The sequence below is a fragment of the Cyrtonyx montezumae genome, unplaced genomic scaffold (genome assembly GCF_038088225.1).
Source record: "Cyrtonyx montezumae isolate F1298 unplaced genomic scaffold, pur_monq_1.0 scaffold_10, whole genome shotgun sequence".
In the NCBI taxonomy this organism is placed as follows: domain Eukaryota; kingdom Metazoa; phylum Chordata; class Aves; order Galliformes; family Odontophoridae; genus Cyrtonyx; species Cyrtonyx montezumae.
Window position 1 is genome coordinate 13,266,088 of NW_027071826.1, and position 13,454 is coordinate 13,279,541.

At 43.6% G+C, this 13,454-nt stretch overlaps 1 protein-coding gene across 4 annotated transcripts in view; it reads left to right on the plus strand.

The window, feature by feature from the left end:
• Positions 1-5,525: 5,525 nt before the first annotated feature.
• Positions 5,526-13,454, plus strand: part of SYNE3 (spectrin repeat containing nuclear envelope family member 3) — a 53,766-nt gene continuing 45,837 nt past the window's right edge. For 2 of the 4 annotated variants that reach the window (XM_065750522.1, XM_065750512.1), the window contains exon 1: positions 5,764-5,925. The gene's annotated coding sequence lies outside the window, so the exon portion shown is untranslated. Of the gene's footprint in view, positions 5,606-5,760; positions 5,926-13,454 lie in introns of those variants that run through there. The other 2 variants (XM_065750503.1, XM_065750495.1) reach the window with 2 other exon arrangements.

Below are 13,454 nucleotides of genomic sequence, written 5' to 3' on the forward strand. Positions count from 1 at the left end.
GCACGATGAAAGAAAAAAACTTGTTTTGAAAAGATGTGACATTTAGTTGTAGCACTTGCTTGTCTCATACAAAGGCTTGTTTTATGCAGTTTCTTTTAATTAAAAAAAAAAAAAAAGTATTTGCATCCTATGGACAGAAGTCTGGGGAAAAGCTCAGACTTTAAACAATCACTTTTCTTGTGATAATGGGGCTCTGTAGAGTAAGGTAGAGCAGATATGTCTGAGTCATCCTTATACTCCCTTCCCCATCAGTAGTCTTTTATCCCTTTGTCTACAGCTTTGTTTTGATTCTAGTTGTGGGAGTCATGAAGAGATGGAGGTGCAGCTGGTCTCTAACACTGGGCTTCAATTTGAGACACTTGATTGAAGAAACTTGATCTGCATCCTTTTGTAGTTCCATGCTAGGCCACTGTGGTGAATGATTTAGGGTCCACATGCTGGGGAGGGAGGAAAGTAAAATTAAGGACTTTTCCTAGAACTATGTCCTCTTTTAAACACTGGCATACGAGTCATTTTTCCTAGAGAGTGTTTCCTGCCCCTTAAAAGACTAAATACAAACAAGTTGCTTCACAGAGCAGTCGTATCTAGAGCCTGAGAGACTAGTGTAGGTGAAAGTATAACTGCAGACTAAGTCTCACAGACATAAAAATAGCAGAAGTGTGTTTGTAGCATGAATGGAAACAAGGAGAGCCAAATGTAATTTATTGTGATAAAGGTTATAGTAGAGCGTTTGTGGAATGTTATGTTTCAACAGTTTGCCTTTGCTGTTTATCCTGTGGACTCCAGAGAATATTTTTAAAGCTAACTTCTGGCATTTTACTTAGAAAAGCACAAGGTGTGTGAAGAGGAGAAGGGAAAAAAATCTAACACTGGAATTAGACACAGGATATTTGAGTTCAAATCCTGTGGAGCCTCCAGCAGGTCTTGTCTTCCCACTGGCTTATTTCCTACTGACTTCAACTGGGGGCATTGCTGTTAGCTACCAGAAGTTAACACTTCATTCTCCTAAACATAAACTTCCACTTTGGTTCTGTTTCATCCACGTTTTCAAGCAGAAGGCGACACATCCCTTCCATCATCTGCTTTCTTGTGTTTATGTTGTTGCTTCTTCAGAACATCTAGTCTTCTAGGTGCACACAGGCTCTCTAGCATGCTATGCATCTGCTTACAGTTAGCCTCTGGCTAGTACTGTAATACAATCATCAAACTTTTTTGGGTCTGCAGAGAGTTCAAAGTGTAAATTAATAGCTGTATAAAATCTGAGACTTGAGAAAAATAAAAATCTCAGATTGGCTGAGGTTGGAAGGGATCTCTGGAGTCTTCTAGTCAGTCCCAGTGCAGGGTATCCAGGCAGCTTCTGAATATCTCCAAGGAGGTGACTCCACGGCTTCTCTGGGCAGCCTGTGCTAGTGCTCAGAAAAGTTATCAGATGCTCAGACAGAATTTCCTGTGTTCCAGTTGGTGCCGGTTGCCTCTTGCCCCAGTAGAGGGCACTGAGAAGAGCCTGGCTCATCCTCTGCACCTTCCCTTCAGGTATCTATATGCACTGAAGAGATCATCCCTGAGCCTCCTATATGCAACGCTTAAGGTGAGGCTGCACCAATACAAAGTGTAGCAGGGGAATCTCCTCTTTAGACTGGCTGGCTGTGCTGTGTTTAATGCACACCAAAATGTAGTTTGCCCTCTTGGTTGACAGGGCACGCTGCTGGCTCATACCAGTTAATTAAATTTTCTTAAAAGAAGAACATGAAATTCTACAGGTAAGAAATGATTTCTAGTTTCGATGTACTGGCTTTCATTTGTTTGATTTTTAGGTCATCTTTTTCATCACTGGGAGAACTGCACGCTGCTCACAAATGGTGCGTGCTCCCTAAGTGCAGCACTCCAAACTGTACAAGATTTAGCAACCCTACAGTTTGCTCATACACAGTATGACTTGGCTACATCTATTTCTTCCTTGCTCCCACTGTCTGATCTCACCTGGAAAGATGTGAGATGAACAAGCTTCTCTATTTTCATGTGGAGCAGCAACTATTTTTTTTTTTTAATCAAAAATATTATTAAATTCTTCTCCAGTTTGCAACCTCCTGTTCCCATGTTAACATCTTTTTCTGGCTAAAATAGGTCAACAAGGACTGTAAAGATACTTGGGCGGAGGAAGTAGGAAACAAATCCTGAATAATAATACACTTCAAAATATATTGTAAATAGAGTAGAAGAAAGTAGTGAAGAAATCTCAATGAAACAGGTATATCCCTAAATCGGAGAGGAATAGATTTGAAGGATAGTCTTCAGAAGAAGTTCTTTACTCAGAGTGGTGAGACAGTGCTACAGGTTGCCCAGGGAAGTTGTGGATGTTCCATCCCTGGAGGTCTTTAATGCCAGGTTGGTTGGAGCTCTGGGCAGCTGGACCTAGTTGGGAAAAACCCTGCCCACAGCAGGAGTTGGGGCTGAGGGGGTTTTAAGGCCCTTTCCAACCCAAGCCATTCTATGATATTCAATCTTTTTTTAAAGCAAAAAAAAATGTAGACAACTTAGAAACTTTATTTCCCACTTAGCTGGTAAACTTGTTGATGCCTAAATGTTATAACTTTTAGGAAAAAAATTGCTGCAGGGAGTTGGAGGCACATAAACCCAATAGTGTCAGCATTCATAGCCTTCTGATGACCACAAAAGGCTTGTGGTTCTGCTCCTGGGATTTCTGATGTTCTGTTCAGTAATTCCTGTGTTACCAGAATTGTGTAAAGAAAAACTTATGGTTTGTAGCTGCTGACCTGCTGACTCCAGGTGAGTATGCTTTGCAAGCATTTTTAGTTATAATATTACCCTTGAGCATTAAACACTCTCAAGGTATTGCAAAGGGAACTGATCCTCCATCACAGGGTCCCACTTCCTTGTACAAGTGCCCAGGATGTGGAGCCTAGCTAGACAGCAGGTAGACGTCAAAATATGCAGTAGGGAGAATGTGAAATGCTGTCTGTATGATCTCTGTATGAATCCAGAATAAGTTAGCTTGTCTAATTGGTGGGAGCATTGCTGTAGTGTTCCTGAGGATTTGTTGCTTTAGAGCTTTTTATGACACTTTATTCCTTTCCTACTCAGGAAGAAGTGTTCTGTAGCAACTGCTACCATCGCCTACTGCAGCTTTCTGTCAAACCATGTGCAACTTCTCATAACTAAAAAAAGAAACAACAAACCCCAAGATGTCCAAGTGTCAAAACCTGCCATGTCAAAGACATATGTCTCTGGTATACTGCACACCAATGTTACTATCCCAATAAATGCTGTTCCTCCCACCACAGGACTGCCAAATGACTCATGGATAACATATTGACATTGCTGTACCCAAGCAAGCAAAAAGGGAAACATCTTAATATCTTGTACTACTTGTTTGTCATCAGTTATGAGTGTGGTAAATGGGTGTGTTATGCTAATAACAGAGAGCAGTTACCCTGCAGCATTATAAGTACTTTTCTACTGCAGTTCTTCCTGTGGTGGGTCATAGGTCCTGCGGAGTAAACCCTGCCACACATGTGTGTGTTGGTAGCAGTATTTGGTGCTTCCCACCCAGTCCACTGGGTATTCTGCACATCACAGGAAATGTCTGAAAGTGCTGCATGTTCACTGACAACCACTTGTGGTTTGGTTTAGAGGCTGAGCAAACGGCTTCTAAATATATGTCCTTTTCTTCCAATGAAAGAGGATTAGAGCTGCTGCTGTGTTGTTTTCAGAGGCTTCCCCACCCTTTCACTCTAATTTCAGTCATTCTGACCTCTCTGTTGTTGTTTAGGTGTGGTGTGTGTGCAGTTTTATATTGTTTAGATAGTGTACTGAATGTTCATTTACTTAACGCCTGCTGTTTGCCTGTATATTTCTAAGAACATAAAACTGGTGGAGGTAGTGAAATCAGAGTCATGCAAGCTGCCACATGAGGAAATGAAGAAGAGGAACTTAATGCAAGTGATTTTTAAATACAATGATGCACAGTTTCACAGTTTAAATATAATGATGCCAGCAAACTTTCTGAATACAGGGGCTGTGTTTTTGTTACAAATTAATTGCTGCCAGTAAGGTTGGTTCATATACTTTAATGTCTGAGCCAGTTTTCCCAATGAAAATTCATAAGATTTTTTATTCTTTATCATCCTCCTCTTCACACGCACACTTGTGGAGTTCCACTTTTCTGGAATGTATGTGGTTCCTCTCAGTATTCTGAGAGAGAACCATCCCTGAATTTACTGTGAGGCATGAGTGGTTGCATAGGCATAGATGGTATTTTGTTGATATAAACTTCACTCCAATGTGAAGTCAAAACCACGCTAAGTCAAAACCACGCTAGTGAGTAAATCAGAGTTCCCAAGTTAGGTGACAAACTTGCTCACAAACATAGGAGGAATACAGTGTTCAGTTCTCCTTTCAGTGACAACTTAAATAGATCATAATCATCCCAAACTGTGCCACGAAGGGCCCACCTCAGGCATTCAGTGCCTCAAGGTCAGAACCAACTATAAAAATGCATGTGTGTCACCATTAAATAATTCTAACAAATTCCAATTAACCTTTTCTAGTGTGGGTGAGGGATGGCAATTCCTGATGTCAAGATAGCAATTTAGGTACTGAACTATTTCAGGTGGGCTTGTGTTAGCACCAGTTTGAGTCAACGCTGTGGGCAGGAGCCAGCCCCCAGGGGCTGCCCTGGCAGGCACACCAGGAGACATCACTGATTTCTGCCAGCCTGCTCTGAGGGGTGGCATTAGTGGAGAGCCCTCATCCTCTGCTTCCCAACGACTCCTGAAATTCACTCTGTTTTCACTTCTGGATGACGTGGCCTGTCTTGGCTTTAGGACTGTTATAAAAACACGACAAAGCTGTACATTCTTCCCTCCCTGGGGCTGCCTCCACGTGATGAGAACTTGTGCTGTAGGTGAGTACAAAGCATCCACGGCTCTGGCCTCTGGCTGCCAGAAGAACCCACTCTGTGCCTCTGCTGTTCTTTTTATTTCTTAACTGATCTTTCCAGAATAACTTGGACATACGCTGTAGACTTCTTGCTTGGACCTGTTATAGAAGAACCGCCTAATTCAAACAACGCTTTTGGCTTGCTGGGTTTTGTTTTGCTTTCCAACTTTCGGCTTGAACACTCCACGCGCCAAATAAACAGCCGCAGAGCCCTGGGGCTATTTCCTTCACGTACAGCTGATGGAAGCTGCCTCTGTCCGTGGGTCTGCGCGGATTTCTGCACCCACCTGCACGTCTGGGGAACGTTCGCGTTTGTGTCACCAAACCTCGCGGCGCCAGGTGCTTCCCAGAGCTCTAATAGGAGAAATTCAGCCTTTTCTTTCACAATTACCGGCACTCAGCTCACCTGGGCCCCCAGACCGGCCCCGTCCCTCCCGGAGCTGTCAGCCCGTGGCCGGGCCCGCTCCGCAGCGCCGCGTTGCGTAACGCCTCCCGCCGGGCCGGGCGGCGGAGGGCGGGCTCTCCGCGCGGCCCCGGAGCGGCGGGGCCGGTGCAGGGCGGAGGGTTCGAAGGGGAGCGAAGCGGGAGCGGCGGCGGACGAAGCGCCGCGGCCCTTTGGGGACGCGCGGCTGCGGGTGCCGCGGCGGTGAGTGGGGTGCGGGCCTGCGTGCTCGGGGCTGCGGGGAATAACGGTGAGGCGGCGGTGCTTTGCGGGAGAGCCCCCGCGTCCCGACCCGACCCGTCCCGTGCTGGTAGGGGTGGGCGAGGCTCCCTGACAGCGCGGAGCGGCTGTGACACGGCCGTGCGGCTCTAACGGTGTCCCCGCGGCGCAGCTCCTGCGTGACAGTGCGGCTGCGGGCCCTGCAGCACCGCTCCCCGGTGGAGTAAGCGGGAGGGTAAAGCCTCTTACTTAATCCTCCTCGGTTAAATGAGGAAGAAGCGCATCTCTCCACCAGGAGCAGCCCGGTAAGAGCGCGCAGCAGCGGCTTGCAACTTTTCTTCCCCATGTGACAAGCTCTCGCTCCCAGCCGTGGCTGTCACGTTCCTGCGGCACTCCGTGCCCAGCTTTCTGTTCCCTATCCCACCCCCTTTCCCCAGCTTAAGATAGTCCGGCTCAGCTCGGGTGCCTCTCACGCGGCACTGTCCTGAACGGTGAGAACGGTCCCAGTTCGTTTATAAGAGCCGTGACCCTCTTCTTCATGTCCTCACTACTCATAACATGATTTTTGGCTTCTCCTATGCCCGTTTCTGCCACTGTGTTTATTTCTAAATGCTTATCGGTTTGGCCCACGTGAACTTGGGGCTTTGCTCTGGAAAACTTTATTCCTGGAAACTGGAAACAGCTCTGCTCAAATACATTTATAGTGTGAAACCTGCAGAAGTCAATGATTAATTATAAAAATGGGGGTTGCCATGCTATACTTCTACAGCTGGTCAGAGCACTGGTTGCCTCCCTTTTCCTTTGCCTTGTTGTCTTATATCATTAATGAAAAATAATGTCACTGTGCCAGTCAGACCAGCTCCTTGCCACTACTTTTGGATGCTGCTTTTAAGCCCTTAATGTACTGTGCAAAAGGCTCTGTATGCGGTGGCTGTTTTTTGAAGCAAGAATTTGAAAAATGCAGCAAAACTTTACGAGCTGATTGGTTGCCTTTCAACTGTTTTGCTTCTTTTTCTGAAACTGTCTCAAATCCACAGACAGTTGAAATGCATCTTGGCTTGGCGTGGCCTTTGTGGTTGCCAAGTGTGTAAAGAAAGCAAGGAAATGCAACCCGCTGGAGTCCCTTGGCAACTTTTATTTCAAGAAGCAAACTTGTAGTGAGTCATGGGAGCATTGTTCCCTCCAAACTAGCTGCCAGGAAGTGGAACTTGACACAGATGATGGTCTCTATCTATAAAACAGTTTTTTCCAGTTGTTTTCATGTTCTTCATGAATCATCGGATCCCAAGCCCTCAAACTCTCAAGGAAAACAGAATTCACTGCTGGTCTGCATGTTTTACCCCTTCCTCTGTTGGTTTTGACTCTTCTGTTATGTACTTTGCTATTTCTTCTCTCCCTCCCATCCTGGACAAAAGTTTTTCGCATCTGTGAACCATTTCCAATGCATATGTCCTCTTGTCTGGCTTCCATAAGCTGGCCTAATTGACAAGAGCACTTCACCTTTCCTATGCGGTAAGCCATCTTTGTTCCCTCCAGTTCTCTGTGGCTCTCAAATCATTCTGAAAAACATCTCTGAGTGCTTGGGCTCAGGATGCAGCTGTACTTCTCTATACACTCGTGTGATATGGGGAGATGCTCCAAGCACCTGCATCACAATTTCAAGAAGGATAGCTAGTTTTCATCTTTTACGACAGCTACTATTGGAAATAAGGTGCTTGTTGTCCCTTAATCATAGAATGACTTGAGCTGGGAGTGACCTTAAAGCCTACCTAGTTCCATGTCAGGGCTGCCCCCCTCCAGATAAGAGCATAGGGCTCCATTGAACCTGGCCCTGAATGCCTCCAGGGATGGGGCATCCACAGTTTCTCTGGGCAGCCTGTGCCAGTGCTTAATTGTATGTTAATATTTGTGTATGTATATGTTGTAAGTAGGCAGTTTCCTTCTGTGAGAATTGATGGCTCAGCAACATGCTGACTTACAACTGAATAACTCATGGAGTTGTGAACTGGCCATTTATGCTATCTGACGTTGCCACACCTCAATGTCAAAATAAAGGCAGTAAACTTGTTTGATAGATAAAGGCATTTTCATTGCCAGCCTATATAAGGTTAATAAGCAATTTTTGATGTCTCTGTCTGGACAGAAAGTTCAGACTGTTCTGACTGTAATACAGTGCTTGTATTATGAGAAAGATTGGAGTTATCTTAAATATGATCCGAGCCTGTTAGTTTCCTTTTGGCAGGACTGACTTGTCATGTGTATTGGTACAGGGATCTTATCTACGTTACACCTAGCAGAAGACTTGGTCTTGACAGGAAGCTCTTCATAGCAAGGGATTTCATGGGAATTCATGTTTTGGCTATAGTACGATGAGAATTAAGTTACCATCTCAGCCCTGGGATCTCACTGAACAAATGCATGTAGTAGCGGAAATTGAGGAAAATTGCTAGAATAAATGACATCCATGAGGTTGTATTTTGCTTGGAAATCAGATATCAAGTTTCAGGTTGCTTGTTTTATTCCTAGTTGCTACTTGTTTAGTGGTATTAAGAAGATAAAATAGCCATTTTTACTTATGAGCTATGCTGAAAGCCTTTTCATAACTATGGCAGTAATACTTGGGGGCACAGGATGAGTGAGAGGCCCATGTGGAATAGCACGTGCCGGGAGATTTGTTGTTATACTTAGCACTAGTATCTGTTACACAGTGGCTGTCACCAGTGAATCCTAGACACACTGTACACAGGACTAAACGCTGCTACCCCTGCAGCTAATAGTTATTAAAAAGAACTACTGGCTTCAGTAGAAGAGCAGTCAGACCTGCTGAAACGTTTGGGTTCCTTTCAGGCAGGTGAGTAGTGATGTATCTGTGGGATAGCTGAGCAAACTGAAGCATGATACCGTGTTGCCTGCCCACACTGCTGGCTTCCTCTCCCAAATACATTCCTCCCTGCTACTGGGGAGTGACAGCATTTTGTAATCCCCTCCATCATGCCTTGTGGGGCTAAATAACAGGGTAGTCAGGAAGTTATCTTCGATGGAGTGAGAGTTCTTCAAAGCTCCTTGAAAATACTTGATTTTCAAGAACAAGTGTACCTGTAAGTATTGTTTTGATCCAGGCTAGCACACACAACTTGAGATCTGAATTCTCCTGGAAGTGTTTGCATAGTTCTGCTAAGTGAGAAGTGCAGACACAGAGGCCCTAGCTCCTGACTCCCAAACAATGTATGAATGGGCTGTTGTTGAGTATATGGGCATCCTCCTTCTCTTAATGTATTAGAGTGATTTAGAAGGGCTGTGTTCTGTGCCACACCTTTGTTCAGTGGTGTTGGTGAACATGTACTGAAAGGCAGACCCTACGAGAGCATGATATCTCCATCTGTGAAAGGGGATGCTAATATCTCACCTTATGGATGATGTAAGTTGATGTTAGAGGTGTCACACTGAGATATAGTAAGCAACCATAATGAGCGTAGTTATTTGGACTTACTTACAAACTAAGATTAGAGTTGATATTCCTCAAGATTATCTCGCAATGATTTATCTCCCCCATTCATTCATTTGGACTGACACGCCTCAATATAGACTATGAAAAAAAAATGTTAGGTTTACTTTACCTGTCTGCTCTCCACCTAAAGCAGCGGTAAGATGTGATTTCAAGCATTGCATCCTTGCCTTTTATTTCCTGACCATTTAACTAGACAATCCTAAAAGTATATATTGCCTCTGATTGAGGAATAGTTTGAGTTGTAGTAACTGTTTACTACCTAGATGCTGAACTTCATTTTCACTGCAGCCTGCAGAAGTTCAGGGAGGCTGATGATGGAAGGTGAACAGAAGCTGATGTAACACTGTTTTCAAGTCACTGTATGGGAACTGCTGAATCACGGCCTGAACCACTGATTGGTCACCTGAGGTGAGCACCAAATCAGCCATGGGCGCACAGGTGAAGGTGATATACCTGTGTGATTGGAAGGGGTGGAGCCTGGCTCCACCTCTCCCAAACCCCATTTAAGGGCTGACCACCACCAGGGAAGGATTTCTTCTCGGCTATCCCTCCCTCGTGGAGTCCTCTGTGAGCCTTGACATCCTGAAGGTGAGCCATCTTCTCTTTTGTATTATTTGTGTACTATCTATATAGAACTACTCAAAATATACCATCATCTATACTATTTCTTTGTGAAGTACCATCCTTGGGAGTTATTTACCCCACAGTCACTCAGATGGAAAGGTAGTGTTGTGTGAGGAAACTATGTCTGTAACAAAGAGAAACCAATCTTTGAAGCTGTTGGTTCTTCCCTCAGCTACACATTTCCTGCAACTTAAATGGCTGATTTTTCTTGATTCGTATCTCCTTGTATGAGCACTGCTGAGGCCCTATAGGGATGCAGTAGCTGTTATGTGAAAGGCAGTTAACAGTGTATGACAAATGCAGCTGATGTTCCATATTTAAGTCAGCAGAAATACTCTATAGCCACAGTGGTGGAAATGAGCAGGCTAGGCACGTGGTCTTTGTAATGTATAAAGCTAATTATGCTAGTGCAGTAAGCTCCAGAGAAGAGCTTCTGTTAATTTAGATCTCCAGATTCACAAAGCACCCAAGGAAAAAAATTCTCGCTGCCTTGTCACTTAAGTCCACAGGAAAATCTTGGCTCAGTGGATATGTTGACATTGGTTTTAGCAGAGATTTGGATTTTCTCTTGTATTCTCAAATTATAAACCTGTTACTAAATTAGTTGTTTTGGCAGTGTATGCATATTGGTGTGAGACCCAAATATACAGATAATACCTTCGACCTAATATAAGGGAAAATAACTTCAGTCCTCTGCCATTTTTTTTCCTTACATTTACAAGCTTAAATTGTAGAACCTTTGTTCCTCTCCTCGTGTCCTTGGTCCCTAGTCCTTAGTTGCTGCTTAATTCTTTTTAAGACACTTTTAATATAGAAATAACTTCTTTACCCAGACTGTCTGGCTATTCAAATCTGATTCCAGACATCACTGCTTCTCCTTTGAAGGATTTCAGTGAGAAGGTAATGCCATTGGGACCAAGCTCATCATAACTGCACTGCAGGTCCTTGTTAGACAAATGGTCCTGAGTTGGAGGTCCCCAGAATTGTCCTCTGTCTGAGGAGAAGCTCATGTATTATTGTAGAAATGGTAAGTACATGGTATGGGAGACAAAGAAGAAGGAAAATAGAGAATAATGGAGAAGGTAGACTCTGATAATGGCGATAGGACCTGAGGGAGTGGCATGGAGCTGCGGTCAGGTTGGATGTTAGGAAAATGTTCTTCATCAGAGGGCAGTGGGCACAGGTCCCTGCTGCTGGAGTTCAAGGAATGTCTGGACCACTCTCAGACAGAGGATTTGAATTTTGGGTGATGCTGTATGGAGCCAGGAGTTGGACTTGGTAACCATCCCGGTTTCCTTCCACTTTGGAATATTTGGTGTTGCTATAATTTTGTGAAGTAACAGTGAGGAGTGATTCCAGGTGGCTGGACAGCAGGAGCATTTTGCAGGCAATGCCTGGCAGGCTGTGGTCACCTACAAGGTCATGCAATGCAACCATTGCTGTGCTGAATCTGGCTGTCTTCACATTGCCAGCTTTTGCGACCTTCCTATCAGTGCAGGCCTTGCTGCTCACATCCCCAAACTGCCTGCAACACCAAGTACCATTTCCAATACCATAGAATATGAATAGAAACATCTGTACATTTGCAAAATACTTCATGTATTCCCCCTACAGGCATCCGTGGTTGTGCTTGTAAGCCTTAACCATCCAGTGGCACTTAGTGGGGCTGCCTGGGACAGGGTTTACTGACAACCCCAAAGATACTCTTGCTGTCAGCAGTACTTTGTTACTTGCCTCAGCTGCTTTCTTGCCCAGCTGGTAGGTGTAGTGAGAATACTTAATTATGAAGGAGAGCTATTAGTGTTTTGTTTTTTTTTTTTCACAGCCAAGTGCAAGGTAGCATTTGCTTCCTGATGAAAGAGCTGAAGATGTTTTAAAAACATTTTTGTAAGTAATTATGTGAACGCATTTAATCAGTTAATCCCAATACTTTAGATGTCACAGATTATTATTATTTTTTTTTAATTTAAGCCTTGCTGGTGTTGAAAAATTGTACTTAGTCAGTGGTTTGGAATTTATCTGAACATTAATAGCCTGCTTCAGTGCTTCACAGCTAATTATTTTCCACAGTGTCCTTTTCCTGTGCTATCACTGTGGTGCTTACGATGCTCTCGCAGGTTTCACCTTAGTTTGGGGATTTGTAAGATGATTTTTCAGTTAAGCAACTATACTAGAATATACCAAATTTAACATTTATCAGAGTTTGGATTTGTTTGAGGGGTTGTGTGGGTTTGTTTTTTGTTGTTGTTGTTCATTTTCTGCTTTTTTTTTACTGTATTTGTTTGCTTTAATGCCAAGAAGAAAAGTCAAAATACTTATTTTCTTTTTGTATGGGACAGGGCATAATGACTGCCTCAGCCTCATTTTTCAGATGCTTAGCTTGGAGGTGGTATATTTAAATCATTAGGCTCTGCCTAATGATTCATTGTTTGCATGAAGTGCAGCTGTACCAGAAAGACCAACAAACTGACACCTGCCTGTACCGGTGCCAGCACCTCCAGGCCCAGTACTTGGGACAACTTGAATATTTGGTGTAGATGTTCTTTTTCTGAGGAGTTCTTTCCCAGCATTTCCCACTGTTTGCAAGAATGTTTCCCTTGCGCTCCTGCAGACTGTCAGGGAATTTGAAGTCATCCAGCTGGTTTTCTTACAAAATGAATTAATCTGCGTTTCAAAACCAGTGCCTTGCTGAAGAGCATGCTACTCAAATGCTGTCTCCTAATGCAACAGAAACAGAATTGGGTCTGAGAGGTGTGAAAAATACTTTCATTCTTTGATAAATTGTCAATAGCATTCTTCAAATGGAAAGTAAGGAGATGGTGGGTTAGGTGTAGTAGGAACATTCCCCATGCCTTTCTGAAATTGCAGTTTCCTTTTAAAATATGTTTTACTTTGATCTAAATTACAGAAAGTTTTATGGGGAATGATGCACTTCTGACTGCTAGATTCATCCATTCTTTTCTGCCTCTGGGTTGTGGCTGTTTGTAGCTGCTGGGCTCCTTTGCTTTCTTTGTTAGTCTTCTAGCTGATGTGCTTTGCATCATTTCTGAGGAATATTCAGGTTAGCAAAACCCTAACAAGATAGTTGGAAAACAGTGATTTATCAGTCCCCTCTTTGAAGTGCACTGCCAGCATGACTAACTCCTCTTCTGTTGTAATTTTTCACTACTGGTGGCAAAATGTGGTGCTCAATTGGCTCTTTTGGGGTCCCCATTGCAGATAGGGTTTGCAGCTTATTTTGAACTTATTTCTGGTCTTCAGCTAATCTACTGTATTAGAAACTCCATAGCATTAGCCCAATGTAGAATTCCTATCCCATTGTTGTTCTTCCATTAAAATTTTCTTTCTTCCCCTTTTCCTCTCCTCATCGCTTCCCATGCTATTTGCATGTACTGCTTGGTTCTGCTCGCTGAGATGGAAAGAGGGGATGTACTTTTATCCCTGTTTAACTTCTAATTTGGAAGTGGAATCTGAACTAACTTTTTTTTGTTGTTGCGTTTCCTTTTCCCCATTTTCTCCACCTTTCCTCCTTACATTCACTGTACTCTTAGGAATGTTGGTCAGTGTAGTACGAATTTTATGCATAGCAACTAGAAAACTAGAGATGTTTGTTGTTCATTTGGACTCATTTGGAATGTATGCTAGCTTGAGTGTGAATAGGATTTAGTTTGGCCCTGGAGTATGTTAACTGGATGCTTCCAA